Raw genomic sequence first — 22,540 nt, forward strand, 5'->3', positions numbered from 1 at the left:
TACGTTTCCGTAATGTATATATGTATGTATGTATCTATGTATGTATGTACACTGATGAGCCGATAGGATAAACTAGTTTGTATTATATATATTAAGAATAAAAATGAACCCGAAACAGGAACAAAACATCGTAAAATTATAAAATGACTTCAAACGCTTCAAATGTTAATAAAAAAAGTCACACACTAGTTTCGCCGTGAATGGTTCATCAGTGGGTCTAAATTTAAAACAATAAATATAGCGGAAGAAATTCAATAGTTCTGACGCTGACGTCAAGATTTACAAAACTATATTTAATTGATTTTGGCAGCAAACTACAAAAGAATTGTTGAAGTGGTATTTTATCAACATACAATTTTGGATGGGGAATGGGTCCCAGGAATAATTGCTGGACCTCTAGTCACTGCCTTATCAAAAACATCTTAGACGTGTAGAATGCAGTATGATATCTATTTGCAAGACAAATGGTTGTCTTACTCGTGGTGTTGGTGTGTGTAGAGATGGGGTGGGTGTGTCGGGAGGTGGAAGGTCGTGGCCTCGATTGACCCATTGTGACAAAGTTCTTACACATTTGAAGTGTATGTTCCAAGAATTTTTCTAAAATAAAATAATTTTCTAATTTCTTCTGAAACAAAATATTTCTTTATTAGTATTACAATTTGTGTGCAATATATATTTATTTGAAGGAAATTCCCAAATTATAAGTTCAAAATACAAAGATCATATATTTTTTAATAATTATACTCGCAATATTTATATCATTTTAATTATCAATTTGCATTATATGCCACCGTGTTTATAAATTGTTTTTATGCAAGATTATGTGAAACAGATAATAGATAACGCATTGAAAATGTCATTCTTATATATTTTAAATATAAGGGGGTCATTCCCGTACATAGTAGATGATTTTGTTAACATTTAAATACTATATTTAGTATTTTCAAAATTTTTGAAAGTTTATATATATTATTGAGAGTTTATATATATTATTTTTAATACTCGAAACAACAAAGGAAACACCGAGCTATATGTTCTACATTGAATTTTATTCAACACAATAAATAATATATATATGTAACAATATAGAACAAATGACTCATTGAGATGTATTTTTAAACATAATATAAATACAGCAGTATCTAAGATTGAGCAGTATCTAAGATTGGGTTTTGTTGGCCGCTCGAAAAAAGAAAGTGGAATTGTTCAACCGAAAGGAGACCAGGCGCGTCAAAGCAATACAACACAACTATAGGGCTATAATTAACAGTGATACCAAACAACTTCGAACTGACACTAACACCACTGAACGATACGGTAGAACTGAAGTACGCCAGAACCGATGGCTGTGCATTGCAACGACGGAGCCAGTGGTGCCACATGTCAGGGACCGACCGCCCGCAGGTAGCTGTAAACGGTCGGCAACTAACATGCGGACCCCTGCGTGAAGGTAAGCACATAGTTGCATGCAAAGGGTAGTACACCAAAAGGGGATGGATGTGCCTTGCAACGACGGAGCCAGTGGTGTCACACGACAGGGACCGACCGCCCACAGGTGGCTGCAAACGGCCGACAACTATCGTGCGGACCACTGCATGAAGGTAAGCACAGTTGCATGCAAAGGGTTACTGTTTAACAGTGAAGCACCGAGTAACGTGGCAGATGTACACAAGTACACCAAAAGAGGATGGCTGTGCATTGCAACGACGGAGCCAGTGGTGTCACACGACAGGGACCGACCGCCCGCAGGTTACTGCAAACGGGCGGCAACTATCATGCGGACCACTGCATGAAGGTAAGCACATAGTTGCATGCAAAGGGTTGAGAACGCAATACATAAAGCAATACCAGCAATACCAACTAGATTTCGCCTAACACTAGGGCAAAACCTATTCAACCCGAGCCACCTAGCCACGAACTTGATTTGAAAGCAATACGCCAAAGTACGGTGCTTAGGACGGGATATGGCATTTAGCCTAGCTTTACAGCAATAACCTGACGCGCCTGATCGCCCCTCGGTATGCACAATTAGAATTTTTCCGCCACAATAAATTTTAATTTACCCCCCAAAATTCTCTATGTTAAACGGTAACTGTTAATTTTCTAAGATTGTAATTATTAAGTCCCGAATGTAATCCAAATAAAACACAAGACCGTCCAATTTTAAATGTACACGTTTCGAAAAAGTGATGTTCGCGCATCAATATCTGGACTGATGATGTCACTTCTCCCAGATCCCAGATGACGTCACTTCTTTTTTTTTTTTTTTTTTTTTTGTAGTTAGATCTAGTATATAGTATTTAAATGCGAGTAACCAAGTAGGGCCTACTAGCCCGTCTTTTTAATCTATGTTTTAACGCGTATACTGTCATAAATTCAGACCTATTTCCGGATGTAAAGATTTACACAGCTAGAAGACGATCTGAACAGTTTCATAATAACCTGCAAAGGGTAACCCTCGATAGCCAGATCTGTTGCTCTGCCTATTCTGAAACTATGTGTTGTATAATTTGCGCTTATCAGGTTAGACTTACGGATTGCTTGCGACAGCATAGCTGAAAACTGAGCTAGTTACAACCAAGCCATCACAATGACAAAATAAAGGAGACTGAATTTTTGACAACATTTTGATAAAATCCTTAACCGCAGATACCGGACATGTGTTATTCCCATGTCGAGGTATTTTTAAGAGAATGGGGCTTCCATTCTGATTTTTTTTTTTTTTAAAGTTAATTCGTACAATTGTATAGATCTAACTTTCGTCATTGGCGACATTCAAAGTAGTCTGGCCAAATACTTTTTCTGATACAAGCTTGTTTGCAGAAACTAACTCGCTGACCCGAAATAAAATAAACCATACTAAACCAAAGTAAAAGGCGTTTTAGAGAAATTTTACTTCATAGATGTTATTGCAAACTTGCCACAAAGAATTCAAAACAGTTAACAATACGGGCTTAGTAAGTGGAGCCGTATTATCACGTGTCATGCAGCTTCTGTGGCAGTCTACAAGTATTTATTATTATTATTGTTATTATTATTACTATTATTATTATTATTATTATCAATATTATTATTATTTTAATTAGCAATATACGACCTAAGTCATAAAATACGTTAAGTTTATTATAAAAATCAATACCCGCAACATAGGCTGAAATTGATTTCGGCAATAGGCCTTTCTCAAAGAAATAAGATACTAATAAAACAATGTGATGGACCGAGATTAGGTCTTGTTTCGACAATCCGTAAGAGGAACGATTTTCTTTTTTTTTTTTTTTTTTTTTTTTATTATTATTTTATTATTATCATTTTTCATTTAGCGTTAACAGCAGTGTTGTAAGTTGCATTAGAGTTAAAGGTCCACTACTAACACCCGAGCGAGTATTAATGAAAACGAGAGTTTTAGCTGTGACTTTCTATTTACTGAAAATATGAGCCACTGCATCGGATCTGACCAAGTAGTCATGAATATGTTCAAGAATAACCAACAGATAAACGAACAAAAATGCCAATTTCAAACCGAAATTATGTTTTCCGAAAGCTAACACGAACCCGTCGTGCATCTTCGGATTTTTTTTTTTTTTTTTTTTAGTAAGAAACGAGACTATAATTTATAAATATTTAGATGTAACATATATGCCCAAACGATAACGTGATTTTTACAAACTTAGCATAGGAAATTTAACATTTTTGTAACTCACAAAAAACTTCATGAAAATCATTCTTATACAGCTATACTACAAGTTTTCGGGACGACAATTTAGGCAAACCCGAATAAAAGTGTTTTCACAATTTCGTCAGTTAATCGCTTTTCAGTATAGTTTTAAGAATATAAATAAGTAACTATCTTACACTGTAGAAACAAAATGTGATTGGAATTTACCTAAGAACACTGATTTATGTACATATCATGGCTACATTAATTAACTCAATAACATTTTAGGCATTAAACACATTGTCTTGGCCTAATATATGTCACTGTCAATTTGAAACTAAAAATTTGCACATCTAAAATTTTCATGCAACTCATGTATAATTACCATCATGGAAATACAGTTATTTTGTCGCGCGTCTCTTAAGCCCTGCTCCCGTCCTACCTTTTAACTTTAAATTGTCACTGAAAAAACATGAAAATCCTGACTATGAACAGTGACGCCTGTCAAAATAGAGTCTATTTTATATAAAATTCTATATGAAATACCTGTGGTTTTGCATGCTAAAGTGTGGCACGTGGCCGTTAACTGTTACTGTGGCCTGTTATTGTTATCATGAGTTGCATACACACAAAATAATTTGAATAGTCGGGGAACAAGGCTTTAAACGGATATTCGTTTGAATTAATTTTAAAATCACTTGATTCCGGAGAATTTCCGACCGATTACGGAAAATTGATAAACACGAAAGTAGGACAAAATGACCACCCATGTCGGTCTAAAAAATACAGAAACAATCATTTGTTTCTCTGTACATGTGCATGTGATGATTTCAGGGGAAGATAATTTTATGGCGCCCTTAAGTAACAAAGATAAATTGGCATATTTCCTTTTACAAATCTGTTGCTTTGAAAAAGCGGGAACATATGCAGCTAAATCGTCATCGGATAATCGGACCATACTGACACGCGTATTGGTACCGACCTGATTATCTAAATTTGAAGAAAATGGGACATTACACAAATTAGTATCGCCACACCCCAACGATTTTAAGGACAATTATTAACATTTCTAGATAAAAAATTCTTGTAAAATTTTCTCAAAATCAATAGTATTTAACTCACCGGCATTCTAAACTAATCGTTCGTCCAGCAATTCAACAACCCTCTTCTGACCCCTATCCGTCCTTTGGTTGACGTCTGGCTGACCTGGCTGGTCCTTCCTTTGTGGAGGGTCCTCTGGCGGTAATGCCTGCCTGGACCTCAGGTAGCTGAGGTTCCTCGCGATTGTGAGTATTATTCGCCTGATGACGATTATTCCTCCTTGAATAGCCCTGTGGTTGTAGTGCACCTTCATGACATTGCCGAGCCTCAAACAACCTAGGTTTCTGCCGGTTGCGAACGTTGTCCATTACTTGGGTCTGCCTACGCCCTGCCGGTGCTCTCCTGCTACGTCCGCGTGGCATTATTAGAAAGTGTTAGTCTTCTCCTCGACAAAATTCTTATTCCGATAATAACGATACAAAAACTTTTCCATTGACCAAAGTTTGTGTTGGCTGTCAAGTTTAAACGAGTTAACTGAGCAGATAGCACGAGATTTTCGCTTTTATACGGCTATACGATGTACATGTCGCATAGCTGGTACCCTAATTAACGGATCAATAATACAACCAAACCAGTCGAAAAGTTGAACAAGTAAAACTGCCTAGTAACGAAAACAACGCCGTTGTTTCTCGAAAATAAAATAAATTATTTTTAGTTGAAAATAATTTTCATTATTTTTTACATGTTAATATTTCTTTGAAGTTATGTATATTATTTAAAAACTGTTAGTTTTTTTTACAGAAACGATTCTCTTAACACGTGAGATTTTATGAGATTATATTTATTGCAGAATAAATTTAAACTATGTAAAATGAATTTCAGAACGGTTTATTTATGTTTTAGTTAAAGTGCGCATTACTTTGTTGTAAACTTTAATCCGACCTACTCAGTTTTTCTATGGAGCCAAGAGTTTTTGCTGATCAAGTGAAGTTTGATGTAATTCAATTGATAAGTGACTGTGCTACTTTGCAAATAAACTTAAAATTATCTATTTTTGCAATATCGCTTGCTTGGACAATAAGTAACAATTTGACTGGTTTGGGAAAGGACTAGTTTTTGAAAAGAGCCGAGATCTTTTGGCAGTCTTAGAAGTGACAATGTTTGATATAAATTAAATCATGAACCTGCTACAGTGTCCACATGCTGAATTCAGCCATTTTCGTTATTTCAGAGGCAGCAGGTAATTTCGCTGAAATGGGGTCCCCCGTGGAAGGATATTTTTGTGAACGTCTTCTTAGTCAGCAAAGCATATGTAATGTGAACTTGGCCTCTGGTGGCAATGAGCTCAGTAACCTTGATTTAATGTACATTCTAAGTTAGTAGTATGGTGGTCACTTGTGCCAAATGTTTTTTAAATCCTTTCATGGGTGTAAAATTCATAGTCCCGACATGAAATAATGTAGATATAAACAATGACCTCATGATAAGCTTGACTTTATGCCAGACACCCGGGTTATGCGTTCTGCATGTCGTTAAAGTATGGTTATCATGTGTGTCAATAAAGTTCAGAATCACTCCATGGGTGCTGGTTTGCTTTTCCACACCTAACAAAACTGATAAAAACCTGAGGACAATGATAATGACCTTCACCGACTTTGATCGTTATGCCAGGAACCTGGGTGTTATAAATAAACGCAGTTTTCTCAGTTTCAAATCGTACCAATTTTTATTCGAAAAGATATCATCCAGCATAAAATTCAATATTGATTTAAACAATTATGTTACAACATAACTGAAATCGTCTTTTTTATTTATATATTATAAGAATTTACAATTTGTATATATTATGCAACATATAACCATATCATAATATTCGACTAATAAATAATATAGAATTGGATGCTTTTCTTGTTTATATTATATGTTTTCTAACCTCAGCAATCTCATCATCTCCCGTGAGCGTCATCCTCTTATCATCAGCATTTTTATTTCCCCCTTAGAATTAATAATGAAATACATTCAATCTCAACAGAAAACATAAGATAAAAAATAAGATCCAAACAACGTCTGTAACAAGAGGATGACATACATCGGAGAGAATATAATTTTTGATTGCTAATATATTATTCATTGAGCAATATTGAAGATAATAATGGTTATATTTACATTCTTTCAGATTGTGTCACAATGGAAGTACAGCCAATGACAAGTCGTTTCAAACATTGCGGAAGAAAGATGCAAACAGTGCAAACAGTAAGTTAAGGTTGAATATTGTTTTCACGTTTGAAAGTTTTGATAGTTTATATTATATCAAGGAGATGTGTTAAAGACCCTGATTCTGGTATGCCAGGTATGTGGCCTATGGGAATGATAAGGTCTGCGTATTGGTGGTAATGGCCAATACACAAGACTGGACCATTGATAGACTTGCTTCTGTTTAATAATATCATAAGAAGCTACTGTATAGCTACTGTGCAGTACATAAACTACAGGTGATATTTCTCACCTTCACAGCAAATCAGTTCTCACCTTTATAACGAGTTTAGCAAGCTTGATTGAATTAGGGCTAAATAAACAAAGTGATAAGATACAACAGTGTTTTTTTATATTTTTAATAATCAAGTTTTTTAACAACTACATTTCATCATTGCTGTTTTTTTTTTGTTTTTTTTTAATCAAAAATATAAAAAATGCATTCAGGCACACAGCTTTTAGAAATAATAAATTATGTGTATTTTGAACAATGATATCTCTTTATTGCTGGATTTTATTATACATAAAAGAATTGTTGTTTAGACAAAACAAGGGGAATTATGCATTTTTAATATATAAAATTCTTCTGTCCATATTCCATTTTATCTATTAAAAATGCAACTGAACGCTTCTTTAATTTTCTAATAAAATCCAGCAATTATCTTTTTTTTTCTGGTTTTATTTTGTTACTTTTGATAAAAAGATCATAATCATTGAATAAACAAACTTTTAATTTCTTTTATTAAGTTTTAAGTAATTATTTAATGGTTAAGGAGTGAGAATTGCTTTGCTATAAGAGTTATTATTCATTGTTATAACTTAACATCAAATAAAATAATTTTGTGTACATTCTAAAAAAAAACAACAAAAAAAAAAAAAAAAAAAAAAAACAACAACAAACAGCATTTCAATCAATAAAATGCAAAACACAGGAAATAACCAATTTATCGGTAGGCAATAAAATTTATGATTCTCTGACAATAATTAGGCTGCATGTCAAGTCTACAGGGGTTTTATGGACCCTTATTAGACTGGACCATTGGGGGGGGGGGGGGGTCACTTATATAGGAGATTTTCTTTGCCTTCAAGACTTGTAATGGTTGAAGGGGACGGGGTGGAGGAGGAGATGGTATCCAAACATTAAGTATATCATGATAATTTTTTCTTCATATTACTGTATGACATTCCAAACCAAATGCTTTTTTTTGAAAACAGTTGTCCCTACTACATGTTTTAAATACTTGATACTTCTCCTGATAATATTAATATGCCGCCAGAAAAAAATATTGAAGAAATTATATATAAGGAACAAGAAAAATCAGTCAAAGAATAATAGTCGTACATGTTTAGCTTATATGGAAGTTACATATATTTAAACAATTACTGACATTGTTTGCCTGTAAATATCATTTACTTGTAAATTTCCCATATAACTGGGGCTGCAAAATTGATCAAAACTCCTTGTTAGTATGTTACGGAACTTAAAAAAATTATGTACCTCAAGTAAACAATTGTTCTCTCTTTCACTGTTGATGTTCAAATTAAAAGAAAATGCCCGTTTTCCAAATGGCATCAGAACAGCTTGTTTACATTACTCATTTAAACATTTATGAATATATGGTGTAGAAATTCTCATTGAGGTAGTTCTGCACGTTTGATAAACCGGAAATGATGGCGTAACGTCATTTATCAAGAAAACGTAGAATAAAACCTGGATTCGGCGTTCGGTAATGAAAATCATTGTATGAATTAATGACAACCAGTGAGTGAATTTATCAAAATGCCATTGTTATTAAAGTTAAAATAAGATATCAAAAAATATTAAACAGTTCAACATAATGTCTCAAAATTAGCATGAACTATTCGGTTCACTTCAATCATAGTCAAGTTTCTCAAAAATAAGCACACGGAACTATACATTTTATTTCGCCACATTATAGGTCATATGTTTATTTACAACTGTGAGAAGTTCCATCGGAATCTACATTGTAAAACAATTTCTATTCGAATTATGAAAGTTATGGTTTTCCTAAAGATCCCCATTATGTAAAATTGCGTGAGATCCAACTTTTTTCAAACCAGTCTAGCAAAAATATCAAGCACACGACCTATCCTTTTTATTTGCTGAATGTTCTAGGTATATTCTGAAGTTTTGAAGAACTGGAGTTTAATTATATTCTACATTGTACAATAAAATTCTATCCAAACATGCAGAACTGCCTTAATATAAAACAATAGCTTGTTCAGTCTCCATTCAGAAAATTTAGAAATTTTGTAAGAGAGTGTGAATATCTTATTAAACAACACACATTTTTTGTTAAGAAATAATGCATTTAAATAATATTTTGTTTTCGCAAATTTTGTTATATTAAATTGACATTTATAGGAAAAAAACATTATTGCTAAAAGTTGACATTTTGGTGCAGCATTTGTGTGACATTTGTGCTTGAAGAACAAAAGCAGATATTTGTAAAAAATATTATAATATATATTTGCATCTTACATCGAAAGGATAAACCGCTCTTAAATTGTCAATACATGTAAAGAATACTCATTACCATGAATTTTGCATTGCTATTGTATTTGCAACTAAATAAAAAATTGTAAAAAAGAAACATCATATACCTTGCAATAAAATCGCTTACTTGAATTTGTGAATAGCAAAACATACTCATTTTTGTGTCTAACATACATTGCCTTCTGGTACCGTAACGTTAGTTATGGAATCACCACGCGGGGATTACAATTGAGGTTTGGTGCATCATAAACAGATGTGACACTTCCTGAGCGGTACCTCACTGAACTCCTTTATTTGCATATTTGCTCTCGATATGTTTGATACTGTCTATTTATTGATTGATTTTGTATTTTACGGCAACACGATGCATTCAGGCAATATATCGCCAAATTATCAATGTACATACACACAAGCCTTATGATTTCAGTGCTAGTGGCTGAATTCCTTGAACATGTCTATATCCGATTGATATATGTATTTCTTGTTTTATTTTTTCAGGTATTGAAATAATTTGTAATAGAATGGAACCTGTGAAAGTTTTAAATTTATTGAAGTGTTTCTTTTTTCAAAGGTTGAAAACAACAATCAATATGCACGACATCTTTCTCAAGTGGTTATTAGAAAATATAAGTACATTCTGTTTCACCTGGCAATTATCTGCTATTGATCAGAACTGAAAATATCGCAAAGTGGTTGTGGTTTGGGAATGAATATTATACGCTTAGACTATATACTCAAACAGGATCTTTTTTTTAAAAAACAATTAGGAATATACACCAAAATAATGAGTATAATCATTTGTGAGGAGGTTTTATTATAATAATTAATACGCATTCAAATTTGATTTATAATTTTTCAACGGAGTTTGAAATATACACGGATCTAGTGAAGGAGTACAGTTATTTGTGAGTAGGTTTTATTATATTAGTTTTGTGAATTAAAATCGGATTTAATATTCAATACAATGTAACTATTTGTAATATTAAGTACGTATTTAATTTTCAACACAATTTGAAATATATAAAGACGAACTAAAGGAATATAATTATTGGTCATTTGGTTTTATTGTGATCATTAAAATTCAAATCGGATTGACTTTGTAATTACTTGGGATATTCTAATTGGGTTTAATTTTCAATACAATTCGGAATATTCATACATATAGTGAAAGTATATTTTTATTGATGTTGTCAATGTTTAATACAAGTTGGATTGTGCATAGATATAGTAAAGGATTATCATTATCGGTGAGTAAGTTGTATTCTTATTATTAATATATATATTCAAATCTTGTATAATTCTCAAAACTCTAGGAATGAAGATTGATGAAATCAAGGAATATAATTATTAATGTCCGTTAGTTCTAATCGAGGCATCCGTGGCCGAGCGGTTAAGACTTCGAATCACTTGCCCCTCACCGATCGGGGCATTGAATATTTATTTGAGGAAGCTTTCCAGCTGGCTTACGGAAGGTAGGTGGTTCTACCAAGTTGCCTTCTTGTGACGAAATAATGAATGGAGGGGCACCTTGGGTCTTCCTCCATCATCAAAGCTGGAAAGTCACCATATGACCTATGATTGCGTCGATGCGACGTTAAACCCAACAAAACAAAACTTAGTTCTTATCATTACATAAAATATACCACGCATTATTTATCTAGTTAATAAACTTTAAGATCAAATAGGGAAGAACTTTGCGGAATAAATACATTTGTAAGACTAGGAAGATCACTATGGACTGACAGAAATAGGGCAGGTCTTTATTAAAAATTAAAGAAAATGATACATTTTCCCCAAAGTATTTATAATGCTAGAAGCAATCATACATGAACGGTTTAAAATACATGTTTGTCCGGCTCTACTTTTATCCATGTATGTCTTTACAACATTTGTTTTTAATTCCCGACACTTTTTTTTTTTTTATCTCAATGACTACTGTCAGGTTGTAAGACAGTAGGCACATTTTATTCAATTTAATGACCAATAATTTGATCATGTAGGGGAAGTAAGTCATATCCTGTCATTTTTATCAGATATATTTAAATCAAATTCTGTGATATGCTGGGTATAATATTAGGTGTTGTAAACTTACTGAAAGAGCCTGTTCGGTCGAAAGTTAGATAATAGACATAATTGTTAAATACAACAATCAAATCTAGGACATTTTAATCGGAACGTAAACCATTTTTTTTTAAATTGGTTCATAGATTAATAACATTATTAAACAGAAAGAGAAGGACAAAAGAAATGTAACAATATAAATGTAGAAAATACTTATTGATTGATTAAATAGTTCTCAAAAGTTTTCACTTCATGTAATAGTTATTAATATTTGCACATTTCCACTTAAAGGCAAAGAAAATCTCCTATATAAGTGACCCCCCCCCCCCCCCCCCCCAAATACCAGACTTTTTAATCCCCAATATACAAGATCCTGTCTGGTCCACTCTGATAAGGGTCCATAAAACCCCGGAAGACTTGACATGTAGCCTAATTATTGTCAGAGAATCATAAATTTTATTGCCTACAGATAAATTGGTTATTTCCTGTGTTTTGCATTTTATTGATTGGAGTGCTGTTTTTTTTTTTTCAGAATGTAAACAAAATCATTTTAATTGATAATATACTAATTTTGATTGCTCAGTCATGTTGAATAATTTCCCGGCCAATTAAATTATAACTCTTATAGCAAAGCAATTCTCACTCCTCAACAATAAAATAATTATTTAAAACTTAATATTTATTTAAAGAGAAATTACAAGTTTGTTTATTCAATGATTATGATCTTTTTATCAAAAGTAACAAAATAAAACCAGAAAAAGATAATTGCTGGATTTTATTAGAAATTATTTAAAGAAGCGTTCAGTTGCATTTTTAATAGATAAAAAAGGAATATGGACAGAAGGATTTTATATATTAAAATGCATAATTCCCCTTGTGTTGTCTAAATAATGTTTCTTTTATGTATAATAAATCCAGCAATAAAGATATATCATTGTTCAAAATACACATAATTTATTATTTCTAAAAGCTTTGTGCCTGAATGCATTTTTTATATTTTTGATAAAATACAGCAATGATGAGATGTAATTGTTAGAAAACTTGATTTATTTAAAATATGATAAAAACACTGTTGTATCTTATCACTTTGTTTATTTAGCCCTATTTCAACCAAGCTTTCTAAACTCGTTATAAAGGTGAGAACTGATTTGCTATAAAGGTGAGAAATATCACCTGCAATTTATTTACTGCACGGTAGCTATACAGTAGCTTATTATGATAAACAGAAGCAAGTCTATCAATGGTCCAGGCTTGTGTATTGGCCATTACCACCAATACGCAGACCTTATCATTCCCATAGGCCACATACCAGGCATACCAGAATCAGTGTCTTTAAGAAAACTCAATGTAAGTATGGAAAGAACTATATTGCATGTTTTTTTGAATTTTTAAATAAAAATCTCTTAAATATATGATGTATCACTGCAGATCACGCTTTGTTTGCCATTTCAGTATAGATCTGTAATAGATCTGTTATTTTAAATTTAGCATACTTGATAAACATAGTAAGCATAGATATATAACATAATGTTATTTAATAAATTGCCTGCTTTGTCAGTATTGATGGTCTTGTTGTCAACATATTTTCAATATTTGAAATTTAATGACTATTATTTATCTTCATTTCACTGCTTTTTCTAATTTAATGTTATCTTGAGTGAGCTGCAATATTATAATTTGTTCATTGACAGAATTGTAAACAAGCAGTAACATCGGTTGGTGTTTATTCATAAATATTTGTAAGAACACACATATGAAATTAGGTCCAGTAGTCTAGTAAATATATGCAAAAGATTTTTCTGCAGACTTTAAGTTTCGTAACATTTTCAAACATCAGTTAGTATTAACATAAAATAGCCTTAAAATTCAAATGGAACTGACCTATGCTGTCTTTAGAAGCAAATTACGCCTACACAGTTTCTTATACTTCTCGCTTTATATTTTTTTTAAAAAGTAAAATACGATTGTCGCCAGTCAATTTTGAATAATTCAATTGTCGGTGTTGTACAAGGGAATTTTGTTAATGATGATAATGATTTCAGCCGTCTCATATTGTATGTATTTAAATGTTGCTTTCGTAGGTTATTCGTTTTCGTCTCAGTATTTTTTGTAAGATAAATATTAATTTCTAATATGCTATTAGTGAGTATTTATCGTTCAAAGATTAAATTTTATGAAAATTTGATTTAACAGTATAAAGCGGGATGCATTCGTACTGATTTGTTGTTGACAGTTAAATTTTAGAATGTTGCTTGTACAGTTTATAACGTATAGACGATTGTTGCGTTCAGTAATTTTGATTAATAAAGATTAAAACAAATCTTGAAATCGGTAATACCGGCCTTTGTTCGAAAAGAGAAAACGTTATATCATTTGTTACTTATTCGTGGAACGCACGCTTGATCAGATAGATAAAATTAATTCCAATAAAATTTTGATACAAAAGGCGGCTTGAAATTGAATGAACACGCAGGAAGAGTAATCTCTGTTAAATTGTTATTACTGCGTTGGCAGTGAGCAGATCATTATAAAAAGTGCCCCCAAATTCGTCACATTTGATTGCTTTTGCTAGAATAGTTGTATAAAATGGGTTTTTTTTTTCGTGAAGTTCATATGTGCAGCACAGTTGTTGTAACTTACGGAAACGCATAATTACACCCTTTATATATTTATAAAAGTTGTACAAAAATAAAGGTTCTATCAGGAATTATATATTAATGTTACAAAACATACATGTTTTGTGTGATTATATATCTAAAATACTCTATTTCCTTTTTTATATCTATTTACAACATAAACCTTCACCAACTGAACAATTATTATATACGAGCGATAAATAAAATTTCCTCAATTTATATTTTTATGCAATTTCACATTTCGTTTTATTTGTGTTAAATGTTTAGTAGATTAATAATTCATTCTATTTAAAACTGTCTTAAATGTAGATTTTTATGTACATACATACATGTTTGTTTTATACATTTTGAGTAACTATGTTCATTCATGACTTGTGCGTATCTACTTAATGTTATGTGCTTCATGTTCTAAATTATTATGTATATGAAACCTTTCACTGGCAAAAAAAAAACGCGAATACAAAATGATGTCATCATTTCAAAGGGCATTTTATTGAAAGAGTAAAGACGCATTTGGCTTTGCTAGGAGATAGAGGAATAGTAGTTGACCTCACTCCTCAGTCCAACCGGCAGTCAGTTTCTTGACGGCGAACGTTTAAAGTTACTAAAATAATTTTGTAACTATTAAAACTTCATAAATATTAATTAAGTAAATTTTTCAACATACTTTTTGGAGAGAGAATGGGTCTCAAAAATGGTTACTTGAACTCTAGTCACTTCTTTAATAAAAACATTTCAGATAGGTAGAGTGCAGCAGTATACTGCGCCATTTTTACCCGTCAGATCTCTACTTGTAAGACAAATCATTGACTTATTCGTGGTGTGTGTGGGGGGAGTGGGGATGGGGGTAGAGCTCATTTAGATGCTTCGAAGGACCCATTGTGACACATCTGAACTTTTATGTTCAACGAGTGTTTCTTAAAAAATATATTTGTCCAATTTTTGAAACACAGTATTTCATTAACCGTAAAGAATTTGTGTACAACATATATCTATTTGATGGAAATTCCAAAATTATGAGTTCAAAATATAAAAGAAATATCTTTTCAATAGCTATTCTCGTAATATTTATATCATTTTAATTACCAATTCGAATTATATTATGCCACCATGTTTATAAATTGTTTTCATACAAGATTATGTTAAAAAGATAATAAATAACACAATAAAAATGATAAACGTTTGTATTTTATGTATAAGGGGGCCAGTATACGTTTCCGTAGTTATTAGATGAATATAACTTTGAAAATTTACAAAGATATAACGTTAACCTAAAAATCTTTTTAGAATTTACCAACTAGAAGATTCTTCCCAGGGATTAGACATGTACTAATATTCCATTCCATGTTTACTTGTAAATACGTTTAAACATTGAGATCTTTTTTAACAAAAAATATAAAGTCTTTGGATTGATCAAGACACTGATATCACTTTCTCTTAATATGATCTTAAATATAACTATCTAATGTATCAAAACTCTACACTGTTACGGTATTATATCGATGGGATGTGATTTTTCAATTATTACCTAACAGAAAGATTAATTATGTCATACCCGGTAAAAAATGTTTCTGTACATTAAATCGGGTACGCTGACGTAACTGAACATGTACAAAGCAGAAGATTTTAAATTGTCGAAATGCTTATAACAACAATTATGTTAAAATCAAGAACGTAAATACTAACCTATGAAACGATTTTGTGTATAGCTTGGAAGCACGGATGGTAAAATTCCTTTCCATCAACGTCCACGAGCGAGCCTGCAACATTTTTATTTTCGTCATGTTCGGTGAAGTGTTGAGCTTTCCCTTTTCTATTTTAAACAAAAACATTATTGGAATAACACAGTTGCAATTACATACCGAAAAAAGTGTATTATGGCTTTGAAAATTTAATTCATTAACTGAAATAAACAATTTCAAAGCTTGCACACACTTATTCATAAATTTAAGATGAAATAAAGCACAAATTTCGAAAACTGTATGTTTGATATACTATTTTCCTTCATGTTTTTAGATTTTGCAAAATATTACATTTCCTGTAATTTAATAACGTTAGCATTTCAATAATACAATCTTTCCTGAATATTAAACAAAAATAGCTATGATAGAAGTATCTCTGTTACCTATTTCATCTATAAATTCATCCAATTTTTTTCAAATGACTAAACATTATTTATTCTAATAGATATCAAATTTACAACATTGGTACTAAAAATCAATAGCAATATATTAACCTGATACTGTTCATGATGCCACAATCATACTAATAAATTGAAAAATAAAAAAATGAACTGTTAAAAAATGCAATTCAAACATACTAGGAAGTGTGAAATCAAATTATACTGGCAATTTTCTAACATATGTTATACAGTTTTTTATTTGAATTTTCAATGTTTATCATTCTATCAGTAATGGACAGAAAAGGACAAAAATGAGTAATATTGCACAACATACAACCCTGGAACAGATTAACTTATTATATGTTTTAATCATATTTTTAGTTACAGTTAATCTCGTGTTGACAATTAACACAAAACTGTGTTAATTTAAAAAATCGTTATTATTTGTCTTATGGAACTATGTTTGTAGCAGTAGAAATATATAATTATAAAATATTAGCTGTGCGAAATCTCAATTTAGTTTTTAAATATACTTTCTATACATATACATGAAACAATATTTACATAAAATAGCATTTCGATCATGGTATTAACTTCCAACACCAGACCTACGCTTCCAACTGATAGACGTTAGTATATATTCTCAATTTTTAGCTTGTCTAGAACTTAGATACTATTTTGAGAAATTACTATTTCTAATGGCAATTAGTAAGCAAAATGTTTGGAAGACCAAGCAACACTAGTAATCAGGTTATTGATTCTCTACATTTTTATTCAAGAAATATAGATTGATATTTATCAATATTTTTCAATTGGTTTAAACAATATTTTTTTAGCAAATATACAACAAACATAAATTTACACAAATAAAGTATTGAGAAGAAAGCTAAACTTATTTAAAAACTTGTTCCTTAAAATTTATCAATTATCAACTCTGTAAAAATAACTAATTAAAACGGTACACAACGGCAATATTGCATTACGAACTGACTATTTATTTCAACACTTTTATGTATTCATTACATTATAATCTAGATTCACGCTTTTGTACTCTGATATATAAAATTATTGAAATATATGGCTTATTTTACAACACTACCCTTATAACCACTACCTTTAATATTCTTGTATGTATATCTCAATTTTTAGATTTAATTAATTTGTACGGATAGTGCTATTATGTAATATTTTGTTTCTAACGATATGAATAATTCTAAAATGCAATGTGTGTCTGAATCTAGATTCCAAGTCCGGATAGTGTTAGTTCGTAAAGTGAGCGTAGTCCATATTGTTCGTATTTATGTTATTGTGTTGGTTGTTTGTTTGATGTTATTTCACCTTCAATTTTTTTTTTTGAAACGACGCTCTTTTTGGCCATTCACGGCGAAACGAGTTTGTGACTTTTCTTTTAATATTCAAGAAAATCTAAGCAAGTGTGTGATGTCATTTGATAATTTTACAATACTGAAAATAAATTACCTTATTCAAAACTTCATTACAGTGTTATAAGTAATTAACGCGTATTGAAACAAGATTTTATATAAGAGACATGAAAATGGTAGATTAGGGTTGCTGAAACAATTTCTATCTTGCAGTTTGAGTGCATACATCCATCGACTTACAATGTATTAGTAATGAAGTAGAGTCCATCTTCACAGAAATTATTTTGCATAACATAAAAATAAGATCCAAATGACGTCTGTAACAAGAGGATGACATGCATCGGAGTAAGAGAATATAATTATTGATTGCTGATTGCTCTAGTATGTTTGCGTCTAATATATCTTGCCTTTTGGTACCATAACTTTAGTGTGTTAAGGAATTATCACGTCGGGATTACAATATAGGTTTGGTGCATCATAAGCAGGTGTTTTGCCACTAAGGACGTTGGGCGGTACCTCATTGCACTCCTTTATTTGTTTATTTTCTTTCGCTTGATATGTTTGATACTGTCGTCTATTCATTTATTGAATTGTATTTTAAGGCAACGCGATCCATTCAGGCAATTTATCGCGGAATTATCAATGTACATACACACGCCTTATGATTTCTGTGTTAGTAGCTTGAACATGTCTATATCCGTTTGATATTCTTATGTATTTCTTGTTTCTTTTCAGGATTTGAAATAATTGATACTAGAATGGAGCCTCTGAAAGCCTTTGAAGTTATTGATGCGTTTGTATAATTCAAAGGTGGAGAAATAACAATCAATATGCACGACATCTTTCTCAAATGGCTATTAGAAAAGTTTACATCAATCTGTTTCACCTGGCAATCATTTGTCATTGATCAGAATGGAAAATATCGCGATGTTATGGTATGAAATATTACGTGCCTATACTATGTACTCAAACAGGATGGATTAAATTTTCAATGCAATTAGGATTACACATATAGAGAATGTGCATAATTATTTGTGAGAAGGTTTATTAATAATAATAATATGTATTCAAATTGGATTAAAATTTTTCAACGGAGTTTGAATTAGATCTAGTGACATATTAATTATTTGTGGGTTTGATTATAATTATTTTTGTGAATTCAAACTAGATCTTACTGGAATATACGTAGACAAAGTGAAGGAATATAGCTATTTGTGATAGTCAGCTCGGATTAATTCTGAACAAAATTTGCAATATGCAAGAATAATTTTCAATACAATTTGGAATATACACAGACATAATGAAGAGATGTAATTATTGGTGATATTCTGACCGGATTTAATTTTTAATACAATTCGGAATATTCATACATATAGTGAATGTATATTGTAATTGATGATGTCAATGTTTAATACAGGTTGAATTGTTAATAGCTATAGTAAAGGAATATCATTATCGGTGAGTAAGTTCTATTCTATTTATTGATATAATGTTATATTTAAATCTGATATAATTCTCAGAACTTTAGGAATAAACATTTAAAATAATTAATGACCGTTAGGTTTAATCATTATATAAAGTATACCACAAATACACCATTATCTATGTAGGTAATAGACTTAAAGAGGGAAAAGCTTCGCTGAAAATAAATACATTTGGAAGACTAAGAGGATCATCTTGGACTGACCGTAGTAGGAAAAATTTAGGATATTTAAATCGGAACGCAAAAATAATGATAATTTGATTTTTGAATTGACTAATAACATTTATTAAACAGAAAGGAAAGGAATAAAAAATGTAACGGAAAAATACTAATAAAAATTGTGTTAAACGACCATATTATCTGCTAATATTTTAAGGCCTTTTATTCTTAAGTAAAAAACGTACGAATAATTTTATCATTTAACTTGTTTCACTTTTATGTGTATGTACATATAGAACATTGCTGCGGTTTATTTTTGTTTCGCAAATAATAGATAAATAATGTTCCATAATCAGAAATAGTTTTTTTCATATATCAAGATTTGTTATTTTGTCGTAATTAAATGTTTTTGTTTTCATCTGACTGTATATCATGGGTGCCGATTTTTCTTTAGGGTTTAGTCTATAAGTCTCCAAGTGACATTTGAAACGAGAAGCATCGCTTTTATTGAGGACTGTTAAAAATCTTTGTATGAGTACAGAATACGTCTCTTCTCAAACAAACAGATTTAGCACATTCAGAAATAATAAACAACCATGAAGAAATGATCAATTATATGTTGCTTTTTTTCTTAAATTTTTATTCAAAAGCATAGCCAATACATTATTATATGTTATTATGTATGAAAAGACCTACAATAATTTAGGTGGTTGATACATATCACGTACCGTTAACAAAATGCAATTGCCAGAAGAATTAAACCAATCTAAATTTATATTTCAGAATATGCTAATGATAATAGAAAAGACATAAACTGCAAATACATGCAGTCATCGTTCTTTAAAAATACGATTAAACTACTTCGATCAACACTTCAGAAATCCGTTCCGGAATATTTTAGTTGAGGAGTATTTTGACATCATGAAATGATAACGTGACTTGTATCTTAATTGATTTTGCAGCAAAGGTATTATTTTCAGGGGTCTCGAGTTGTTGAATTTTGCATGATTTGTAAATGTGGCTCATACGAAATTATTATATTCCATAAACATTGTTGTCACAAACACGTATAACATGAAACTGTCTCAAAAAGCACTTGGAAATGCAATAAGAATCATATATTCTTTACATTTATGGCTGCAAAATACGTCCAAGCAAATATATTTCATGTTCCAAGCAAGTGCATTTTTGTTTGAAATTCAGTTTTCTTTCCAGAATGCATAAAGCATTTAGGGTCTGACTAGGCTCTTTGACTTAACAATTAAATATGTTGGTTAAGCAAATCTGTAAATAATAGATAATGTCCCTGGATGTGATCTTGATCGGCAGAACATCAAAGCAAACATTTCATTTTATTGAACATTACTCATTCCTAAGTGAAAAAAATGTTAGGGTAAATTTGTTTAATTAAAAATTGTTTACCGCGAAAACAAATCGAAAGATGTAGCTTTTAATTTTATAAATAAGAAGCAATACTATGGTACTTAGATCATTTATGTGAAGAAACGGGTAGGTAATAGTTATACAAAATAGCAAACTTTGCTATTTCCTTTCAATATGTATTTTTTAAAAAAAAGAAAAGAATATGATAATTTAGATTAAATGAAATTCACCTTTATGTCAATAGGTTTAGAGTATTTTATTTCATCAAATGCCCATATAATTAATTACCTCAAAGCAACAAACTAAAATTAAAAAGAATCAGGTGTCTCAAGAAAAACTTTCTCTCATAGGCTCTAAGCTATAACAATTTGTATGCAACCCAGATGCTAGCAGACGACACTATTTTCCGTAACAGCTTCCGAGTATCTACAGAAAACCGCGACAAAAGTAGGAATATTTGAAAAAATGCTCACTGTACTCACTAAAATGTAAATTGGTCCAGGGAAACCATTATAACCTTTTAAAATTATTAGAGGTACCATTTGTTTCGATAATTTTCGGAAAATATCTCATATTATCTGTTATATTTGAATGATTCAATTACTTTGTCCCGCTTTCTAGGAAGCCTATATGAACTGAGGAGGTGTTTAAAGATAAACATGACCTATCAAACATTTAGATATTAAAAAGAAATTTTCGTAAGATCCGGAAAAAAATAAACTTGAATGTGTGGGGTACCATTTCTTGAATTACCAAAATAGGCCTTTTTCTATTTATGTTTAAATAATTTCACACTTATTTTGTTTAAATAGGCAAACTCGATTTTCCGTTAGGTCATTGTTGCTTAAAGTTTGTAATGGTAGCATTTATAGATACTTTTCAATATCTATTATAAAGATTCATCAATGACAAAAGTTGGTTCAAAGTTTCAAGTAATAACTAGGATAATATCTTACGTAATAGAACTAAACTTATCTCAGAATCAGTTCTCAAATCTGAATACTACATGTATCTAAACAAAGATACATGTTGCCATTTTCAGCATCCAAAATTAATACAATGTTTTTGGCAAGATTGTTTTCTATTTATGGTGTACCAAACTGTGTAAAAGTGTAAGAAAAGCCTCAGGCGCAGAGAGAACAAGATTTAACTATGATCCAAAATTCGTTTTAGGGATTGTGCAAATTTATTGAAGTTAATTTGTGATATTGGAATTGATGAACTTATGCTCTGCGTATCTCATTTAAAATTCGGCGGAAACGACACTTTTAGCACTTTTGCGATAACTACCGAAATAGCTGAACGTAACAAACCTTAGATCGCCTTCGAAAAAATTGTTTTGACCCGGTACATATATGCATATCTATCGAGATCATCTTGAAACATCGGGTCGCTTCTCACACGTTTTGAGATTAACTAACTTTTGAAGTAGTCCGCGGAAATGTTTGTCACAAACATAGGCTACTGCAGACGTTTATACACAAAAATGTATATTGTCATATGAACATGATACAGATACTATTTTTTTTTGTTATGTGTAAATTTTGAAAACTTTGAAACATTTAGTTTATTTTGAAAACAAATGCGATCACCTGAACCTTTCGTATGACTAATCATAATTAAAATCAGAAATATTTCTCTATTCTGTATTATCGCACTATCACCCAACTAGAATTATTCGACGTCACAATTAAACCATTTGTATAAATAGTATATAATTATGTAGACGATACTATGCAATGCTAATTATTTGAAATTTTAAATTAGTTGCTTTGGTATTTGCCTAGTACACACTTGTTTTTCTGAAGAAAACTATTATTTTATACACATGCGAAATCTCATAACCA

The 22,540-nt window shown here is 31.1% G+C and overlaps 1 long non-coding RNA gene across 2 annotated transcripts in view; it reads left to right on the top strand.

Moving 5' to 3' along the window:
* LOC123533394 (uncharacterized) overlaps positions 1 to 22,540 on the top strand; it is a 60,266-nt gene that overhangs the window by 13,211 nt on the left and 24,515 nt on the right. The window contains exons 4-6 of one of the 2 annotated variants that reach the window (XR_008370064.1): positions 6,873 to 6,949; positions 10,039 to 10,372; positions 18,404 to 20,208. This is a non-coding gene — a long non-coding RNA (uncharacterized LOC123533394). Of the gene's footprint in view, positions 1 to 6,872; positions 6,950 to 10,038; positions 10,715 to 18,403; positions 20,209 to 22,540 lie in introns of those variants that run through there. The other variant, XR_008370063.1, reaches the window with a different exon arrangement.

This window comes from Mercenaria mercenaria, chromosome 3 (assembly GCF_021730395.1).
Source record: "Mercenaria mercenaria strain notata chromosome 3, MADL_Memer_1, whole genome shotgun sequence".
NCBI lineage: Eukaryota > Metazoa > Mollusca > Bivalvia > Venerida > Veneridae > Mercenaria > Mercenaria mercenaria.